Raw genomic sequence first — 9248 nt, 5'->3', positions numbered from 1 at the left:
GAACAAAATAGTTTCTCATTTAACAGTTACTACAAATGTTGCCCTATGACAATGGTTAACAATCTCACAACACATCAACAATATCCTTACTCAATCTGGTGTTCCCTATCACCAGCTTCCTTGTCCCCTTCTGTCAGGCAACATTTTATTCTCTTATACATAAGACTGTCATGAGTTGGAGCCAACTCGACTGCAGCTGACAACAATGATAAGCCATATGGAATAGATTTCCTATTGAAAAGAAGCATTCTGTTATCAGAAGGGTAAATGATGCTGTAAAGACTAACAACAACAACAACAGAATAATTCTGCAATGAAAAAGAAAAATTAAACTTTTCTGTGATGGAGAAACTAGATTTTTTAGACCCACAGAGGATGGAATCTATATGCATGACTGTGCTAGCAAAACCTTCACTGAGATTTCTCTTTAAATACAGGGATATTTCTAAAATCCAGCAGCAAGGTTTCTTTTTGAAGATGAAAAGCGTTGCATATATGCTTTAAATATATGATTAACTGAGTGTAGGATTTGGTAGAGAGTTCTATATTCATTTTGTCTACACATTTTTTAAAATGTGAGTATTCCTAAAAGAACTCGTTTTTATCTCTCTGGGTCCTTAGCACAGAAGCATTTGTTTCTCATGGGACATGTTCACAATAGCTTTTCCACAGTGACATTAGTCTTGAGCATTGCTCCCTGGAGAAAGCTGGCATCTGAGAATCTAGATGGCTTTCCATTTCGCCTGTCTATTTGAGGTTGTTTGTTTTTCTTTGAGAACTGAAACAAGAAACACCATTAGTGAGAACACCGATTATGAAGCTTCAGTGAACAAACAGAGATTAAATAAAACAATACCCATTGTGAGCTTTTACAATGAGATCACTTTTCTCTACTAACTCTGTTCTTTAATCAAGGTTTAATAAAAGACCTGTTGTTTCTCTTAGTCCAATGAGCAGATCTTGATAAAAACTTTAAAATTAATAAACGATACCTCAATACTTTTATAAGGTATGGGTGGCCGGTTGTAGAATTCAGTGTTTTTATTGGTAAGCAAGGTAAGAGTGCATTAGTTATGGATCTGTCTCCTCCTTCTTTCTAAAAAATGCATTCATTAAATTGTTCATCTAACAGTTATTGATCACTACTGTACTTCTCATGCTAAGGGATAGATATATATATGTAAATACATATATAATATATGCATGTATATGTATGTATATGTATGTGTATGTGTGTGTATGTGTATGTATGTGTATATATGTGTATGTATGTGTACATGTGTGTATGTATGTGTATTATGTGTGTATATATGTGTAGGTATGTGTACATGTGTGTATGTATGTGTATATATGTGTGTGTATGTGTACATATGTGTGTATGTATGTGTATATATGTGTATGTATGCGTATATATGTGTGTATGTATTAATTACTCAGGCTTTGTCTCAAGGAATACACCCATAACAAAGGAGAAAATCAGCAACAACAGTTGCTGTCATGTCAATTCCAGCTTATGGCAACCCCAGAGTAAAACTGCTCCATAGGGTTTTCAGTGGCCGTGACTTTTTGGAAGTAGATCACCAGGCCTTTCTTCTTAGGTGCCTCTGGGTGGATTTGAACCACCAACTTTTCTGTTAGTAGCAGAGCACTTAACCATTTGCATCACCCAGGGACTCCTATAGCAAAGGAAACTGAGAAAAAAAATAATTAACTCGAGTCCAAAATAGAATTTCTAGAAGTGCTTTAATAGAGGCATATGCAGCATGACATAGAAGCACAAGAGCATATAAAAAAGAAGCAAATGATTTTGGAATAGGAAGATTGGGTAAAGGTCAGCTCTAGGGTCCCTATCAGTTGGAATCGACTTGACAACAATGGGTGTTTAAGTAGGTGGATTTGAGCTGGGATTTGAAAGGTGAATAGATATGTAATAGGCAGAGAAGGGAATATTTTCTCTTCTTCAACATTTGACTCATTCATTCCTAGTTTTCCTTAGATCTTTAGGCATAGTCATTGAAGAGTTTTTTCTAAATCTTCACAACCCAGTTTCACTCAATAGAAGTGTTTCCCCGTCAGACTTGGAGGCTGTTCTCTAAGCAAATCCGCGTTCAGAGACACCATCTTGCAGCCTTTGCAGAGTTTGAGACTCTCACCAGACAATACCACATCGCTGCAGTTGCCAGTAGTCCAGGCACTAACAAAAGCAATCAGTTGAGGTATCTTTCATCTTGTCAAGACCCTTATTTGTTATTATACGGCAGTGACAGTTTGTTACTTGAAGGCCACAGGGTGATACCTTAGTCTAGCTGGACTCTTAGTCCTTGCAAGGCCCACATGCAGATTCTTATGCAATTGATTAAGCCTGTACACCGTGTTCCCTGCTTCCGCTCCGATTGGGAACTACATGATCCCTGCCACAAACGGATTACTAGCATGTGATGTTATAAAATCATTCTTTAGGTCTCCCTTTTCTGTCTTAGGAGTCCCTGGGTAGCAGGGACAGTTAAACACTTGGCTACTTGGTGATCTACTTTTGAAAGATCAGTCACTTGAAAACCCTATGGAGCACAGTTCTCTGACACACAAGGGGTCACCATGAGTTGGAGTTGACTTATCAGCAATTGTTTGTTTCCTTGCTTTATCAATAAAGCCACGTTGAGATTTATGTGAATGGAAGTTCAGGCAGAAGTAGACCAACTTCCACTGAGTGGTGTATGACTTCAGACATGTATTCCTGTGACAGAGAGTGAGGTTCATCCGAGGGCATTTCCAGCCCAACACTATATTCGGTCCATGCCACATGTTATTGGAATTAATGCAGCTATGTGCTCTGCAGACTAATATTTTTTACTTTTTTCAAAATTAGGTATCGAAGACCAAAATTTAACAAAATTTAAAATTTAAAAGCTAGCATTTATGCACTTGCCATGTATCATCTATAGGCCTTTTCTCCCCTGGTTGTTTGAAATGACTTAGGAAGTTCATACCCAGCATATCTTCTGGTTGTGTCATTTTTTTTCTTGCGTTCCTCATGATTAAGCTGCTTCCATGTGCACGATAGAGTCCACTGGGTTTCCAAGGTCATGGTAATTGGCAGATGGAAGAAGTTCCATCCTATCAACTTGGAGAAAGGCTCTGGCTGCCTTCCTGCTTGATGGAGCAGTGAGAGAGATGAGCTCTGCCTAAACTGACAGTGGGCTGCATAGCAAATACCCCAAGCTATCAAACTGGATTATTTCTAACCAACATGCGTTATTCCCCCTGAAAAGTAAAATCTCCTGTTTATATTTTTTCTTCCCCAAAGAATGCATCTCCCTCTCCCTGGAAATGGCTCCTCTGCCTCTCCGTAGACCCTCAGCGTGGACAGTTATTGCCATAAATGATGAATGAACTCACTCGCCAGCATATCTTCTCTGCCTCTTGTCAGCAACACTCAACAGCCTGGCAAAGCTCTTCTGGTCTGTAGGGCATCTTTGGCTCCTCTCAGTTGAACTGGAGTTATTCCTCTTGAGTCTACTGACCTGGTTGAAGTCATTTTCTCTCCCTAGCAGTTAAATTTCCCTGTTGTTTGTTGTGGTCAAGTCAGCCCTTGATTCATGGTGACCCCATGCACAGTGGAAGGAAAGGCTACCTAATCCTGCGCATCCCCATGATTGGTTGCGGAATGAACTGTTGTAATGCAAAGAGTTTTCATGAGCTGGTTTTTGGAAGTAGATCACCGGGCTTTTCTTCCTAGTCCATCTTAGTCTGGAAGCTCCACTGAAACCTGTTCAGCATCATAGCAATATGCAAGCCTCCACTGACAGATGAGTGGTGGCTGTGCATGAGGTGGGAATCAAACCCAGATCTCCTCCATGGAAGGTGAGAATTCTACCACTGAACCGCAAAAGCCCAATCTGTATCTCCCTGATTTCCCTGCAGACTCGAATCCTTATGAAAGTATTTGTTGCACACTCTGGGCCAGTTGCTGCCTCTGTGTGACTGCACACCAGAACGTAGTTTTCCCTAGCTGGCTTTACTAAAGAGAACATTCTATGCATCGGTGGAGCTGCATTCTATAAAGGGATTGTGTTCTGAGTCCTTACGTAAAGAAAAACAATCATGTTGAGTCAAAATTACCTTTGAAAATCTCACATTGGAGACCAACATACCACTCTCGACAGCCCCAACACAATGAACGTTTCCTCTAGTGTTGAAAGAGATTGCTATTTCTTCACTTGGGCATGAGATGAATTAATTTTTCGTTTTTATAGCCATTACATAAAATCACACCTAGCATAGCAGGGTGCTCACACTGTGGGAAGCAAGGAAGAATGAAAACCAACTGCAAAACAAGCCCACGGATGCCTCGCCTCTCATGTTCACCCGTGGGCTTAAGTTCATTCAGGGCAATGGCCGCTGGAATCACCCACACTGTTCCAACATTCTCACTCTCTGTCACTCTCTTTCTCTCTTCTTTCTTGTCTCTTTCTTCTCTCTCTCTTACTCTCACTTTTCTCCTCCTCCTTGTCTCCCTTCCCCTTTGCCCTCCTCCTTGTCCTCCTCTTCTTCCCTCCTACCCACTCTCCCAGACACAGACAGGAATCTTTGAATTTAACTATCTTCATGTGCATGTGCTAAAAAGTCAAATCGTCCTGTCCTATCCCACTTCTAGTTCTTAGGATCACATCACCCAAAACTTGCGCTCCACTGTTTTCTTGTTTTTTTCATTTTCACAATCTCTTCCTCCTCCCTGTGACCTACCCACATCAATCTTACTTTTCCATATTTACTTTCTGAGACGTCTTGATCTCCTTTCCCACTTTTTTGCTACTAAGACACTTGATTGACAAACTCAAAGGGGGTTATAAAGTGATCCTAGGGGAAAATTTGTCTTCTATGCCCTGCTATCTTTGGGTTTAATTCTGTCTGACAAATACTGGTTGAGCATCTGGAGTGGAGGTGGGCTCTCCGTTCAGCAGAAATTTACTCCCTATTCCCCTGGCTCTCTGGCAGAACCTCCTCTCTCCATTTCAACGTGTCCATATGCTTCAGATATTCCCCACCCTTCCATACAGAGGTGTCAAAATGGAGAAAGGAGGTTGTAGAAAGGAGAGGCATCCTCCAGCCCAGATGCTTAGCCAATATTTGTCAAACAGCTAGCCCATGTGTGATAGGTGAGTCACAGACTGTCAGTTCCAAAGACAGTGTTCTGCAGGCTACAGTGAAAATGTCCTCCTTCATCTTTTCCAACTTGATCCATTTAGTCACATTTCCTTCATTGCTAGGAAGATGTCATGCTCATTCCTGCTAGTGAAAGCTTGGTCTCACATATCTTGCTTGTTGCCTAAACTGCTCCCTTTGCCCCCTGCCTATCTAAATGATACTCATTTCTCAGGTTAGGGGCTAACCCCTTCTATTGAAACTTCTCTGGCAAATCATTGATCCCTCTCTTCAACTTCTCCAATACTTGAAGTCTGTATTTAGCACTTAGTGATAGTTAAATGATGTCATTTATACCGCAAATCCCAATATGTCCAGATTTGCTTAGCAGATGTGTTTATTTTGTCTGTCTACCACCACCAGTTGCCATGGAGTCAATTCTGACTCATGGCAACCCGTGTATATCAGAGTAGAACTGTGCTCCGTAGGGTTTTCAGTAGCTGATTTTTTGAAAGTAGATTGTCAGGCCTTTCTTCTGAGGTGCCTCTGGGTAGACTCGAACTGTTAACCTTTCGCCTAGCAGCCAAGCATGTTAACCTTTGCACTATCCAAATACTCCATTTTATCTCTACCTTGTTTTAAAAATTTTGCATTAGTTTCCATTATTATAAAATGGAGGGATTTCATATTTAAATTCTGATTTCTTTCTTCTCCCCACCCCAAAAAGGAAGGTCTTCAACATTGGACTTGCATCTCTCTATGGTAGAAATCAGCTGGAGCAGACTGGTGGCTGCCCCACTCAGATGAGGCACATGGTCTTCAGTGTCCAATAGTCCTCATCCAGCTCCCTTTACTCATTTATGTTATCTGTCCCAAGCTATTAGTAGATCACTTTTCCAATGTCTGGCAATAATTGCTACTATGTTTCTGGCAATTTTTATGATGTATCTCATATTTGTTACTGATTTATATCTTATCTTCCAACTAGACTGTGAGTTCCTTGAGAACAGGGACCATATATGAGGAGATAGTTGAAGACTATGTTCCTAGGGAACGCAGGGGCATGTTGAGATTGGCATGAGATTGTCTTAAAGGAAAATAATGTTACTTGAGTCTTTATGAGGGAAACAGGGTGAGGGAGTTGAACAAGCTTCCGGCGTGGGGGTCGATTCAGGATTCACAGTTGTAAAAACAAGAGAAAAAGCATATCCCCCGTGGGGAAACCTAGAAGTGCAACTGAATGAATGTGGCTATAATCAAACTGTTGTTGTGTGCTGTTGAATGGATTCCAACTTGTTGCAGCCCTACAGGACAGAGTAGAACTTCCCCATAGGGTTTCCAAGGCTGTAAATCTTTATAGAAGCAGACTACCACATCTTTCTCCAATGGAGCAGCTGGTAGGTTTGAACCACTGACCGTTTGGTTATCAGCCGAGCACTTAACCACTATGCTACCAGGGCTCCTTATACTGAGACTAGTCTCATTCAACTTTAGTCAATCAGTCAAGGAAGAGTGATGGAACATATTCTGTATGGCATTCGTTATGCTAGGTCCTGGAGATGCAGGAATGAATAAGACATAAAGTCCTTACCATTATACTAAAAAATGAATCAAGAAAAAAAAAGGAATTATTTTTTTCAGATTTATTTAAATACGCCTTTGTTTAGGTTGTTTATTTTTGTTTCCCTGATTATTACCAGCAAAAGTACTTCAAAAATTAGATAAGATTATATAAACAAGATGATATGGAAGTGTGGAGAATCTTACAATTTCAGAGCTAGAGGTCACACCAGGAATCAATGAATACACATTACTGAGTGTGGTTTCCATGATAATGTGCCACTCACATCTCCCACTGTGGGGAGCGGAGTTGACTGACATCTCCAGTTGCCAACACTCTGGATCCACCACCATGTTTGTGCCAAGGGTTGCTCCCAGCTAATGACTGTGCCAGAAGGTGATACTAGTGTGGGTCCATTCCTGTGGGACACAGGAGTCCTCTAATAAGTTACTTTGCTTGAGGACTCCCCAACAGCCTGGTTTAAACTCTCTTAGAATCCTGATGCGATCTTCTTTCCTTCCCCATCCTTTCGTAGGTATCAGAGCTGCATTGTAGTCTGAAGTTTGTCTCTACTTACCGCTCCTTCTTACCCTGTAACCTTTACAGGTGTTTATCCCAATAAATCCCTTGCATGTCTAACTTATCTTGAGGTCTGTTTCTTAGAGGACCCAAACTGAAATGCTGAGCAAGGTTATGTCACTTAAGCATGTTCACACAGCTCGTGAGTGGTACAACTGGACCTGGGCCCAGTTTGCTTGAAATCTAATCCATTAGGTCTCAGTTGTGCCATGATTCCAGGCAGAGGAACTCCTGGGTGGGAAAGAAGATGCTGAAGGAGGGAAAAAGATATGGTTAGGCTAGCAGCTGATATTGGCAAGAGAAAATAAAAGAAAATCCTGGGGAATAACCTAGACTAGAAGCCTAGGTATTAAACTAGCATGTGGCCCATGTACCTTGCCCACCATGTTCTCTTTCTTTCCTGCGAGGAAGCAAAGTGTGGTGGAAAGAACACCAGTTTAGAGAAAAACAGACCTGGATTTAAATCCTAGCTCTGCTGCTTATTACTGATAGTTGAGATGATAACTAAAAGAGAAAGAACTAATTAGTCGAAGGATTGAGGATGGGGAGAAATGTTCATGGTAGAGGAATCAGCATGTGTGAAGCCTCTGAGGTGGGTAGGAGCATGGCTCCTTCGGGAAAGTTAAAGACAGCCACAGCTGCTGGAGCAGAATAAGGGAGAAAGTGGTATAAGATAAAGTCAAAAGAGTAGGCAGGGGCAAGACTATGCAGTGCCTCATAGAGCAGTGTGTGAGTGTGTGTGTGTGTGTGTGTGTGTATCCTAAGCAATGGCAAACCATTGTGGGGCTTTGAACAAGTGTGTGTATGGACAGGCAGAAAGATCAGATTTTCCATTTGAACATATAACTGCAGCTTCAGTAAGGCGAACAGATGGAGAGGGCTTGTGTGGATGCAGGGACACCAGTTAGGAGACAAAGGCAAAGGAAGATGGTAGCTTAGTCTTGGAAATGGTCATGAAAACCGAAAGGAGTGAGTTGATTGAAAAGGTGTTTGGGAATTTCATTCAACAGGATTTGCTGATTGATTGAATATGAGAGTGACAGGGGGGACTCCTAGGGACATAATTAGTGCAACTCCATCACCTGTTGCATTTAGTCGTGTGCTGCACACGTGGTAAGCGCCCATTGAATACTTGCTGTTGGATGGAGTATAGAGAATCAGAACATAAGGAACTGGAGGCTTTCACCCCATCAGCTCTCCAAAGAAGAGCAATTCTAATTAGCCTCACTTTACAGACCTGGCAGGGAAGGAAGAAGCAGGTGTGTGCCCCAGAGCAGAAGCAATTTTTTTTTTTTTTTGTGAGGGAAGACGTTAAAGGAGAGCTCCAGATCCATCTTGCTGGCCTTACGCAATATGTTCTTCTGAGCAGAGGGGAAGAAATAAGGTCATGGGATAAAAGCCAGAAATGATGTAATGACAAACCTTCTTCAGATGCCGGCTCTACTCTAGCTAAATAACAATGATCAGAAAAGAAATTTGAAAGGCAAAGCACAATTACTCTTTTTTCACGTTCTTCTGTCTAAAACCTGGCTTAACCACAAGCCAAGTTCTTTTATTTAGCTATGGTATCTGTTGAGTGTCTACTTTGTGTGCCAGATAGTTTGAATTTGTGAAGCTGAGCTTTTCTTGGGAGAGATAGACATTTATCAAATCTTCACACAAATAACATACAATTACAAATTGTGGTGAGTGCTATGAGGCAAAGGTATATGGTGCTGTACAAGGGATTTCTGACCTAGACTGGAAGGTCAGGGATCAGAGCTGTAATGAGTAAGTTGGTGTTCAGATGAAAGAAATAGAGGACATATTATGAAAAAGGGTTTGAGGAGGAGGGAACAGCATAAGCAAAGACTGTGGGTCATGTACTGTTAGAACTCATGTTTCTAGCACCTTTTCCTCTTGCCCTGGTGATCTTCCAATAGAAAGGAGCCTCAGTGAGTGTCAGGAGGGACCACAGAATACTGTA

This window comes from Trichechus manatus, unplaced genomic scaffold (genome assembly GCF_000243295.1).
Source record: "Trichechus manatus latirostris isolate Lorelei unplaced genomic scaffold, TriManLat1.0 scaffold00001, whole genome shotgun sequence".
NCBI classification, from domain to species: domain Eukaryota; kingdom Metazoa; phylum Chordata; class Mammalia; order Sirenia; family Trichechidae; genus Trichechus; species Trichechus manatus.
The sequence above is the reverse complement of the archived record's forward strand: the minus strand, read 5'-3'. Positions refer to the sequence as shown.